General features: G+C 43.5%; 1 protein-coding gene across 1 annotated transcript in view; it reads left to right on the forward strand.

The window, feature by feature from the left end:
* Window positions 1–13,275, forward strand: part of KCNH8 (potassium voltage-gated channel subfamily H member 8) — a 715,304-nt gene that overhangs the window by 282,180 nt on the left and 419,849 nt on the right. The window lies entirely within an intron of this gene.

Below are 13,275 nucleotides of genomic sequence, written 5' to 3' on the forward strand. Positions count from 1 at the left end.
ATCACCGGAATAGTCATGCTGATAATGGCATCGTCAGCACTAAACATCTTCGTCGCCATTTCAAAACTGTGCAGAAGGGTGCATAGGTCCCTGATCTGAGACCACTCCTCCAGCGTGATTTGCCCCACCTCTGAATCTCGTTGGCCCAGGCTATACGTCAGAACGTATTGCACCAGGGCTTGTCGGTGCTGCCACAGTCGCTGCAACATGTGCAGAGTTGAATTCCACCGGGTAGGCACATCGCATTTTAGCCGGTGAAGTGGCAGGCCCAACGACTTCTGTAGAGATGTAAGTCGCTGAGCTGCGGGATGCGAACGGCGGAAGTGAGCACACAGCGACCGTGCCCTCTGCAGAAGGCCATCTAGTCTGGGATAGTGGGCTAAAAATTGCTGGACAACCAGGTTCAACACGTGAGCCATACAAGGCACGTGTGTGACATTGCCCCGGCGAAGGGCCGCACCCAGGTTTGCAGCATTGTCGCACACGGCCTTCCCTGGTTTCAGGTCCAGTGGAGACAACCATTCATGAAATTGGTTCTCCAGAGCTGACCACAACTCCTCAGCTGTGTGACTCACATTTCCCAGACATTTCAATGTAAAAACCGCCTGATGACGTTGAGCCCTACTGCCAGCATAGTAAGGAGGTGTGCAGGATCCCTTCTGCGCAGTTAGAAAGCTTGTGGCATGACCAGACAGGCTTTGGGTGCAGGTGGAAGACCGAGAGGAGGTTGAGGAGGCAGAAGCAGTGGAGGAAAAATGACATAAAGAGGATTGACGCACAACTCGTGGGGACGGCAAGACTTGGACAGCAGCCCCTTGTCCTGCTGTCACCATAGTTACCTAGTGCCCAGTCAGCGACATGTAACGCCCCTGTCCATGCCTACTCGTCCAAGTGTCTGTGGTGAAATGCACCCTGTCACACACAGAGTTTCTCAAAGAAGCGGTGATGTTGTGTGCGACATGCTGGTGGAGCGCAGGCACACCTTTCTTTGAGAAGTAGTGCCGACTGGGCATCTGGTACTGGGGCACTGCGACGGACATAAGGTCTCGAAAATCCTCTGTGTCCACCAGGCGGAAAGGCAGCATTTCTGTAGCCAAGAGCTTGCAGATGGTGAAATTCAACCTCTTAGCTTTCTCATGGCTAGGAGGAAATGGTCTTTTACTTGTCCACATCTGAGGGACCGAGGGCTGGCTATTGTGCTTAGACGGGGTTGATAAGGGTGTCCCCGGCAAACTGCCGGTCTGTGAGGAAGATGCAGGCGGACATGTTAGGTTGCTTTGATCCAAAGGTGGTGCTATCGATGTCGGACAGCGCTCAAGACCAGCTGGTGTTACCACCTCCAAAGAAAATGATGACCTGCCAATCACGCTGGCTGTTGCGGGTAAAGAGGTGGCAGGTCTGCGCCCCAAAACAGGTGTGACTGCTGTCCCCCCAGTCACAGAGGATAAAGAGGCCGCGGATGCACAAGATATGGCAGACGGTGGTTGGCCCGGCCGGCTAGACCGCATTGTAGCACACTGAGCTTCCCACTGCAACTTATGCTTCATGTCCATGTGCCGGTTCATGCATGAAGTACTCAAACTATGTATTTTTTGGCCTCTACTTAGCTTTTGCTGACAAATGTTACAGATAACACGAGTTGGGTCATCTTTATCGATCTGAAAAAATGCCCAGGCTATGCAAGGCTTAGCACCCATGCGACCTGAAGAGCCACCACGACTTGTGGTGAGAGGCAGAGTTGTGTTTGAGGATGCAGTTGTTGACGTGCTTCCAGTACTACGTCTCTGTCCAGGAAGGCGCAACCTGACCTCGTCGTCACTAGCATCTTCCTCCACCTCCTCTGCTGACCTCATCTCTTGGCTGACTGTGGGTTGACAGTAAGTGGGATCTCCGACCTCATCATCATCACCCTGTGCGTTATCACACCCGTCGTCCTCAGAGCCAACCTGTTCCTGCCCTGACAAAAAACTAAAGTTGTCGCTCCAATCAGGTATTTGAGTCTTATCATCGTCTTCCTCATTGTCTCCACCAACAGGAGTTACAGTTTGGGAATGAGGGTCTACATTATGGTCAGAACCTTCTGCGTCTGGTCCTGGATCCGACTCATAAAGATTCTGGGCATCAGTGCAGATCATTTCCTCGTCTGGATTCACAGAAGCGCTGGAGTCGACCTCTGATTCCCAGGCTATAGTATGAGTAAACAGCTCTGCAGACTCAACCATCTGTTCTACCTCATACTCAGACGGGCAGCTGGAGATTTGGGAGCTGTGAGGAAGCAAGTGCGATTTGGGTGACACCTTTGAGGACTGGAGTATTTGTGATGTTGAAGTTGATGTGGAGGAGAGCCCACTTAAAGGAGCACTTGATATCCGTTGAAGCACCTGCTGTTTTTGTGCCTCATCTGGAATTTGTAGCGATTGGCGTGGCCGTAAGAAAGGGATCTTATCACATTGTCCGCTAAAAGAAGTAGACATTTTAGTTTGGCTGGAAGATGGTCTTTCTTCTGCACCTACCCCACGGACACAACCTTTTTTCCCCTTCCCAACACGCCTATTCCCCTTTCCACCAGCAGCAGGCCTTTTTCCACTCATTTTGGTGGTTAACTAATTCACAACTCTGGAGTTGTTTGCACAAAAAAACAATGGATGGTAACCGAGCAGAGCTGAGTGGCCAAACTGTGGTATTAGGCCAAAACTATTGGCTGGGTTAGATGCAGAAAAAAATTATTTTTAATTTGCAACCTGATGGAGGTCAGTATAGATGGACTAATAGACCAAGTCCCACACACCGCTAGAAGCCCAAATATTTTTTCAGAGCTAGATGCAGAAATTTTTTTTATTCAATTTGCAACCTTATGGAGGTCAGTATAGATGGACTAATAGACCAAGTCCCACACACTGCTAGAAGCCCAAATATTTTTTCAGAGCTAGATGCAGAAAAAAATTATTTTTAATTTGCAACCTGATGGAGGTCAGTATAGATGGACTAATAGACCAAGTCCCACACACCGCTAGAAGCCCAAATATTTTTTCAGAGCTAGATGCAGAAAAAAATTATATTCAATTTGCAACCTGCTGGAGGTCAGTATAGAAGGACTAATAGAACAAGTCCCACACACTGCTAGAAGCCCAAATATTTTTTCAGAGCTAAATGAAGAAAAAAAATATTTTTAATTTACAACCTGATGGAGGTCAGTATAGATGGACTAATAGACCAAGTCCCACACACTGCTAGAAGCCCAAATATTTTTTCAGAGCTAGATGCAGAAAAAAATTATATTCAGTTTGCAACCTGATGGAGGTCAGTATAGATGGACTAATAGAATGATGCTATGCCCAAAAGATTTTACTTCACTAGGTGCAGTAAAAAAATTGGTATTCTATACACAGGTGGTATATCTTGCAACACAGATAGGCTACTCCACTGACTAACACACTCTGCAATAGGCCAAAAAGGATTAGCTTTGCTAGATTCAGCCAAATGCTGTGAAAAAAACTTGCACAGCACTGGCACAGACCTGCCTGGCAAAAACTGATAGGAACTGATGTAACCTAGTCCTGAAAAGGACTCCAATTACAATTAGTCTTTACTCCCACAATCTATCTATTTAAGAGCACAGACCTGCCTGATAAAAGTCGTAGGAAATGCTGTAACCTAGTCCTTAAAAGGACTGCAATCACAACTATTCCCTACTCCCAAGCTATCTGTATATTTGTGCGAAAATTGGCTTGAAATTAACAAGGTATAGCGCACACAGCAACAGCGGTGCCGTCTAACACGCAGCTGCAGCAGTGAGAAAATGGTGGCGACGGGGAAAATGGCTTGGTCTTATAGGGCAAGGACATGTGACATACACTGCCAATCACACATGCCCTTGCTTGTGTGAAAAAAAGCACTTCGCTCCGTGTGTGCGCTGCTGATAGGCTGACAGATTGCACCTCCCCACTGCAAATGCGGGAAAGAGAAAAAAAAATGGAGATCTTCATTGTTCCTGCAGAGATCCATCCCCTGCCCCTCCCCCCGCCCCGCTGTACACTCAAACTGCGTATTAACATTAATTTTCATCATTACTGAGAAAAAATCCAGTTATGATTTTGGTGCACGAACAGTTATCGAACATAACCTCGAACAGCCGAATTTTTCTCAAATTGTTCGTGTTCGCCGACCGGCTCGAACACCGCCCAAAACAGCTCGAATTTGAGATTGGCGAACAGTTCGAGTAGAACAACGCTCATCTCTACTTGTGACTGATGTGGTCATTTCGCAGATGGAGGCCGGACAAGAGGAGGAGGTGCAGGGGCTGAACAATGTTATTACATTGAGGTTACATTGGCGAGTCTGGTTTTCATACTAAAGAAAGATCCTACTGTGTTTTTATTTATTTTTATTTTACGTCTCTTCAAATGTGTATTGGAGTGCGTCCTAATTTTTGACAGCCCTTGAAATTGCTGCATATGCAATAACAGTATAGGAGACACACTTCTTTATAATGGGAAGGACAATTCAAATAGATTCTATATTCTAGAATATTAACTGTCTTATCTGAAATTTGTTTACGGGTGAGGTATTGCAGTGTGGATAGCGTATTAGACCGATCCAGCCAGGTATTATTGCCTTATACTACGTGCTGCTGGTGCTGGCCAAAAAAATGTAAAATCAATTCTATTCCCTATCGATAACACTGTTAGATGCATTTACAATAAGGACAGGTGCTTCTAGGTTGTATTATCAGCTCCAGATGAGTGTTCATTCTGGTCGCATAAATGTCTTCCACAGTCCTTAACTTTTTTGGGGGGGATTTCTTTGGCCTTATATACAAGTCATGACCCTGGAAAGAATGTTTCTTAACATTTTTTCCATTTTAGCTTGTTTTTTGTATTTTTTCTTTGTCAGTCTGTAAAAGTGGCGTAATACTCTGACAAAATTGTTCACAGATATGCTATTTGTTAGCGACCAACTGTGAATAGGTTTTAACCCACAACTGCAATAATTTAAATGGAGTGTAATATTTGACACGCTCACAAAAATTGCTGGATTATTAGGGCAGTCATATTGGATAATGTCTGATGGTCACCGTTTCAGTTAGTCGCCTAGTAGTATGGTATTTGTCAGCGGCCAAGTGTTAATTGGTTCAACAAAACACACGTGGCTGACTTTAAAAGGAGTGGAATATTTGGCACGCTCCACAAAATTTCTGTATTATGGAGGACAATATTTTTCACATTGACTACAAATGGGTGGATTTGTACCACAGTTATATGTGATATGTCTGACGGACACCCACGATTTTAAATAGCGGCCCTGTAGTTTACAATTTATCACAGTGACCACATGTGAATAGCTTCACTGACACACTACAACAAACTGTAAATGGAGGACAGAAATGGCTGGATTTGTATCCTAGTTATATGTGATATGTCTGATGGACACCCACGGTTTTAAATAACGGCCCCATAGTTTACTATTTGTCACAGTGACCACATGTGAATAGCTTCACTGACACACTGCTACAAACTCTAAATGGAGGACTGAAATGGCTGGATTTATACCACAGTTATATGTGATACGTCTGACAAACACCCACGGTTTTAAATAGCAGCCCTGTAGTTTACTATTCTTCACAGCGACCATGTGTGAATAGCTTCACTGACATACTGAAGCAAAACTCTAAATGGAGGACAATATTTTCTATTACAATTCTGTCCCTAGCTCAGCAGCATCTCTCCCTACTCTGCCTGTTTCCGGGTTAGATTATGACGAGCATAGCAGCCCTAGGTCTTATATAGACCTGATGACACTGTGCGGCCAGCCAATCACTGTAATGTCACAACCAACATGGCTACGGCATTACAGTGCATGGCAGGCAATACTTGCATCTTCATTGGCTCTCTAAAGAGCGCCAAACATGCAGGGCAGGGACCCGAGCTTCCGGAAATACTCGCCGAGCATGTCGAGCACAGTGATGCTCGGGTGGGTATGGAGCAGTGGCGAGCAAGCTCGTTCATCACTGATTGTGACCAAAAATGATACCAATAAAAACGTCAACTTGTCCCACAAAAACAAGTCCTCATATGGTGATGCAAAAACTTTGTTTTACAAAAAAGCATCTTTTAATGTATGATAACAGCAAAACATAAAAAAACTATATAAATTTGGTATTGCTGCAATTGCACCAACTTCTACCACATAAGGAATGGCGTAAAAAATAAATAAAACTAATTTTTCACTTGCTGTTGATTTGTTCATTCTGCCTTCCAAGTAAGGCTCGGCTCACATTTATCCTGCGCTCTACACTGAGCGCTTACACAGGAGTTTCCGTGTAAATCTCTGAAATACGTGATTCAGATGGAACCCATGGCCAAAGATTCCCTACAATGAGGCAGATGGAGACACTGTGGATGCCATCTGGCCTATGATCTAGCAGTGATCATCTTTTTACGCGTGCACAGTTTTGTGCACCTCTGAAAGGAAGGACACCACTGAAAAAAGGCCAGACAAAATACAGAGTAACTTTGCTGCCTCATTATAGTGAATGGATCTCTTAGGGATTTCATCTGAATCACATAATTCAGAAATTTAGATGGAAACCCTGATGTAAGTGCTCAGCGTAGAGTGCAGGATAAATGTGATCCAAAATGTTATGTAAAATGTTCCCAATGAAAGCTTCAACTCAATGCACAAAAAAAGCAAGTCCCCACTCAGATGCACCATCTGTCAATGAAAGTATAGGTGGCATGAATTTATCATACTGATAATACAAAGGATCTGGAAAAGCGGTAGGGCTCCTTGCCCCCCAAAAGATTTCCAAATCCCAAATCCAAATGCCCACTCCCTTCTGAGCCCCACAGTGTGCCTAAACCTCATTTAGCATCCACATTTGGCATTTCTGTAGTGATAAGAGCTCATTTAATTTATAGAGACAAGGCCCCTGAAGCATGAGCTGGGCACAATCTATGGGTACTACAATGTACCGCCACTACAATGGCAGATTTTCAATTTCCACTCAGCAACATTCACTGCTGCTTATTTTTGGTACACACTAATGGAGTAAAAATTGTTACTACAACTGTAGATAAATTCATGCTGCCCCTGGAAGAAACAGCGGCGTACCACCGACAGGCACCACAAGGTAATATATGTCTGCACTATAGTACTGAATTATGGTTAATACATGGGGCTATAACTGGGATCTATATTATTTAGTGCTTATGACTACCATATCTTAGAAGAAGTTTTAAATATATCCCTATTACTCAGCACTTTGCATAATCGATGTTTGGGATATATCTTTTTTTTCCATTTCAAGTCATATGGGTCAAATATATGGATGTATTAGACTGTGCATTGGTACCCTTGTAGAATAATGTCTGTAATTTAATACTGATACATACTATTCTATTGCCTTGGAATATTGAGTGATATGTTATATTCCCTTTATTTGTAATTGTCATAGAGAAAAATAAAAATCCATATAGACATCCGTATAGAGGTAACGGGACACATCACCCTCACACTGAATATATGGGGAAGGAAAAAAAATTAATTATAACAGGAAAAGAGAGCTAACACCTCCATATCAATTGAAGTAGTAGCCCCCTGCAGTGGCCAGGTAATTACAGCAGGGAGATTTGCTGGGAAAGAGACAACTAGTCTGAGATTTGTTTACATAGAGGAGGAGAACTACAGTCCCAGGCATAAGCTTCCTCTCATCAAAACATCTTTCGTAGATACTCTGTCTCCGGTGTCCAGTGATGAATGTTGGGTTTTGCATCAATCTAATATTTATGGGAGATATATTTTCGTCATTGTTGCAAAGGAACGAACAGAATGTATTCACTCACATCAATGTAAGGCTATTCTAATCAAGCCAATTTAATAATGGAACGATATATGATGCAATCCAGGCCAAGTTTGATCTTTATGTGAAGGTAAAATCATGATAAGAAATATTAAAACATTATCTACCACCTGGGACCTTCAGAGGTGAAGACATCCTGTAAATTGAGGACCTCATAAAATTGTAACAGACCTAGCACATCCCACAATCAGCTTCCACATGAGTTCATCAAGGGGACGTATATGGGTGCAACCTTGAGCTTGTTATGATCTGCAACAAGTATTAAGGAAAGATAGGGGAAAGCTGTCCCTACAGTGAGACTAAGCTGAATCCCTACGATGTAGCAGGCTGCCTGTTCCTAGCGAACAGACCCGCCTTAGTCCTCGGCTAGTCTGAACGAAGACCAAAGCATAAGGGGAGGGGAGAACTAAGGACTGGAACAAAAATGGGACACCTGCTACATAGGGAAGTTGTTGCAGAACACAAAAAGACAAACAGACAAAAAGGTACTAGAGGTCCCAGAAGGACCAAACGAACTGACAGAGAAAGGCACAGAAGCACCTGGCTAGAGAAACAGTCAAACACTGAAGTCCAGCACAGCAAGCTGGAATATAAAGGCAGGTGGTCACATGACCGCAAAACACAAGATGGAAAAACAAACAGGAGGGTACTAACAGTACCCCCTCTTTTATGAGGATCCTCCGGATCCTCCAGGCCCAGGCCTATCCGGAAACCTCCTGTTGAAAGCTCTAACAAGCCTAGGAGCAGAGACATCATCCGCCCTTACCCAGGAGTAATCTTCGTGACCGAAACCCTTCCAGGAGACAAGACACTGTAATCTCCATCTATGCCATCTAGAATTCAGGATACGAGAAATTTCATATTCGCCGTCTCCCACCACAGGAGGAACTGTGACAGTGGAATCCCTATCTGATACATCAGCCTTTTTCAACAAGGAAACATGAAACACAGGATTAATCTTCCAGGAAGTAGGGATATCCAACCTAACCGCAGACGGGTTAACAACCTGAAGCACTTTAAATGGACCCACAAACTTAGGACCCAGTTTTTTAGAGGGAATCCTCAACCGCAGGTTCTTTGAGGACAACCAAACCATGTTACCCACAGTAAACAAAACCTCCTTACGTTTCCTGTCAAAATACTTCTTGGACTTCCTGTTAGCCTCTTGAAGGTTGTAACGTACATTAGTCCAAACCTCCCTCCAAATCACTGGAAAAATTCTCCTCCTCCGGCACCGCCGACCCCAATTTGGAGAACGAACCAAAAGACGGATGTCTCCCAGTACAACAAAAAAAAAGAACACCCAGCAGAGGAGGATGTATGATTGTTAAGAGCAAATTCTGAGAGAGGCAGAAACTCAGACCACACCTCTTGATTGTCCGCCACAAAACAATCAAAAAACTGTTCTACATCCTGGTTCTTTCTTTCAGTCTGTCCATTAGACTCAGGATGATACCCAGATGAAAATGACAAATGTACTCCCAACCTGTCACAAAAAGAACGCCAAAAGCGAGCCACAAACTGAGGTCCTCTATCAGAAACAATATCCGTGGGAACACCATGAAGCTTGACAAATCTCCTTAACAAATGCCTTAGCGAGTGTCTTGGCGCAGGGCAACTTAATGAATGGAACCAAATGACACATCTTACTAAAACGGTCCACGACCACCCAGATGACAGTAAAACCCTCTGACACAGAAAGATCAATAATAAAATCCATTGTGAGATGTGTCCAAGGCGCACTAGGAACCTCCAGAGGGCAAAGCAACCCCGCAGCAGGAGTATGTGAAGCCTTTGACCTAGCACACACAGTAGGTTGACGCACCCACTTGATGACTTCCTTCTGACATCCAGGCCACCAAAAACTGCTACTGATAAGTCTCTTAGTCTCCGAAATTCCTGGATGACCTGCCAACCGAGACTCATGACACTCCACAAACAAATCTCTCCTAAAGGCTCTAGGCACGAACAACCTCCCATGGGGAGTGTTAGATGGAGCATCATCTTGAGCTTTCAGAATCCCATTCTCCAAATCAGAGTCCAATGCCGCCACCCCAACTCCTTTCTGTAAAATGCTCTCCTCCTCCTCGGCACCGACCGTAGGAGAGAAGCTGCGAGATAAAGCATCGGCTTTAACATTCTTAGTACCAGGGATATAGGTAATAGAAAAATGAAACCGAGAAAAAAAAAGTGCCCACCTAGTTTCAAGCGCTTGGCAGCATCCAGATAGATCAAATTCTTATGATCTGTGAACACCTGAATAGGAAATCTAGCGCCTTCCAAAAAATGACGCCAATGTTCAAATGCGAGTTTAATAGCCAGCAACTCCTGATTTCCAACATCATAATTCAGTTCGGTTTCCGAAATTTTTTTCGAAAAGAAGGCACAAGGATGTACTACATCCTTGTTCTCCTGAGACAAAACTGCTCCGACCCCCACCGATGAAGCATCGACCTCGACCAAAAAAGGCTTGGTCTCATCAGGCTGCATAAGGATAGGGGCAGAACTGAACCTCTCTTTGAGATACTCAAACGCTTCAATGGCCTCAGTAGTCCACTGGACCGTATTCGCACCTTTCCTGGTGAGATCGGTCAGAGGCTTAACAATTACAGAAAAATTCTTAATGAATTTCCTGTAATAATTGGCAAAATCCAAAAATCTCTGCATAGATTTCAAACCAATAGGCCTAGGCCATTCCTGCGCAGCCTGAACGTTCACCTGGTCAATTTCAAAGCCCTCGCTGGAGACAATGTAGCCCAAAAAACGAATTTTCTGCACAGCGAACTCACATTTCTCCAGCTTAGCAAAGAGTGAATTATCACTCAATAACTGCAAAACTTCACGTACACTCTGCCAATGGGACTCTAGATCTGGTGAATAAATCAAAATGTCATCCAAATACACAACCACATTCTTACCAATCAAAGGTCTCAGGATGTCATTAATAAGGTTCTGAAAAAATGCAGGTGCATTGGTAAGACCAAAAGGCATCATCAGATTCTCAAAATGACCTACCAGAGTGTTAAAAGCAGTTTTCCATTCATCACCCTCCTTCACTCGTAACAAATTGTAAGCCCCCCGGAGATCAATTTTAGAGAACCACTTGGCCCCCACCAACTGGTTAAACAAGTCAGGAATTAACGGCAATGGGTAGGAATTGAGTACGGTAATCTTAATAATTTCACAAAAATCCAGACATGGACGTAAACCCCCATCCATTTTTTTAACAAAGGAAACTCCAACGGCCACAGGTGACTTAGAAGGTCTAATGTTACCAGCAGCCAGGCAAGTCTGTATGTACTCCTCCAAGGCCTTTCTTTCAGGGATAGTCAGATTAAACAAGCGACTCTTGGGAAGAGTAGCTCCAGAAACAAACTCAATCATAATCCCTATGAGGAGGTAAAATTTGCGACTCCTCCTCTGAAAAAATCCTCCAAAAATCTTGAATAGGTACAGGTAATTCCCCTTTTTCCACAGCTGCAATGCGACCATTGCAACATTTATCATAGCACTTCGGACTTCAATACTTAATCATATTAGTAGACCAGTCCAGCAAAGGATTGTGCAGTTTTAACCAAGGCAAACCTAAAATGACCGGAGAGTGTAAATTATCTAATACAACCAAGTCCAAAATTTCTTGGTGAACTCCATTGATAGTGAGTGGAAATGCAGCAACCTTGTGAGTAATGCATTTCAAGGGAGTGTTATCAATTGCAATCACATAAATAGGTGATGACAAAGGTTTGGATTTCAATTTAAGTTTTTCCAAAAACCTTATATCAATCACATTAAGTGTTGAACCACAATCCACAAATACCTGAAATTCAATCAAATTTTCCTGCAAAGTAGTACTCCCAGAAAGAAATGCTCCTGCAGAGCGTAAACAAGCTATACGGGCGTAACTGACCCTTTTTTTTTCTTTACATAAACGAAACCCACAATACTTAATCAAATGGTCAGCTTTACCACAATAAAGACACAATCCCTCAGCGAACCTCCGGTTTCTTTCCTGAGAGGGGAGCGACTTCGCCCCAACCTCCATCGGTTCTCCACCATCAGAGCAGATTTTCTGGGGACTAGGACCTGGCATTACAGGAGTCTTTACCACATTCTGTCTAAATCGCAGTCTCCTATCCACACGAACAGCTAATTGTATGGCATGCTGCAGAGTCTCAGGTGCAGGGAATGCAATTAGCAAATCCTTAACCCCTTCACTCAAACCAGCAAGAAATAGACATTTCAGAGTAGGATCATTCCATCTAACTTCCGAGGCCCATCTTCTGAAGTGTGTGCAATAATTTTCAACATAACCTGACCCCTGATTCAAACGCCTGAGTTCTGCCTCAGCAGATGAGACTCGATCAGGATCATCATATAATAGCCCCATAGCAGAAAAAAATTCTTCTACAGACCTTAAACATGGATCATTAGGTTGGAGAGAAAAGGCCCACCCCTGTGGTTCTTTGCACAAAAGTGACATAATAAAACCAATGCACTGTCATTCATTCCCAGAGAACCTTGGTCTCAAACGAAAATATAACAAACAAGCATTTTTAAAGGAAAAAAAATCTTGCTGTTTACTATGAAAAAAAATCAGGCAGTCCTACCTTGGGTTCCAAAAAATGTGCTTCAGAACAGCTACTCGCGTGTTGCTGGAACGTGGCTACCTCCAGAGACAATCCCTGCAGGCGTTGAGCCAAATCCTGGACAGAAACCATACTGATCCCCGAATTTCTTTCCTTTTAGCTTTTTTTGGCTGGACTTACTGTTATGATCTGCAACAAGTACTAAGGAAAGATAGGTGAAAGCTGTCCATACAGTAAGACTAAGCTGAATCCCTATGATGTAGCGAGCTGCCTGTTCCTGAAGTCCAGCACAGCCAGGAGGGCGGAGCTGGAATATAAAGGCAGGTGGCCACGTGACCGCAAAACACAAGATGGAAAAACAAACAGGAGGGTTCTAACAGAGCTAATAAAAAGCAGAATTTGGGTTTGGGTCATTTTCATTCTGGAAGACATAGTTTGCTGTGAGAGTGTTCCATTTTCCCAATCGGAGTACATCCCTCCACTAAGTTCTGAGCCATTTCCGTGACATTAGGTTTAGTAATTTTCTTTTATTATTACTTTTGATTTTATGTAATTTTATATATTGTATTGTTTTGTCCCCATTTTGTATCATCTTTGTATAGTTTTATAAACTTTGCCTACCTTTCTGGATTAAACATTTTAAATTGAATAACTCTGTTCTTCTTCCTCTGTAAAACACATCCCTGAAGCCATACACTACCTGTAGTGGGTGTTCAATCAGCCTGTATAAACGATTGGTGGTGGCAGCTAGTAGTGGTTCATTTCTTTTTGTTATTGTGGAGTTTGGCAGTATATATTCCATGTGTTTAAATTGGAGGTGTATATACCATA

Source organism: Phyllobates terribilis, unplaced genomic scaffold, assembly GCF_046119375.1.
Source record: "Phyllobates terribilis strain yellow unplaced genomic scaffold, ASM4611937v1 Scaffold_4__5_contigs__length_816908805, whole genome shotgun sequence".
Taxonomy (NCBI): domain Eukaryota; kingdom Metazoa; phylum Chordata; class Amphibia; order Anura; family Dendrobatidae; genus Phyllobates; species Phyllobates terribilis.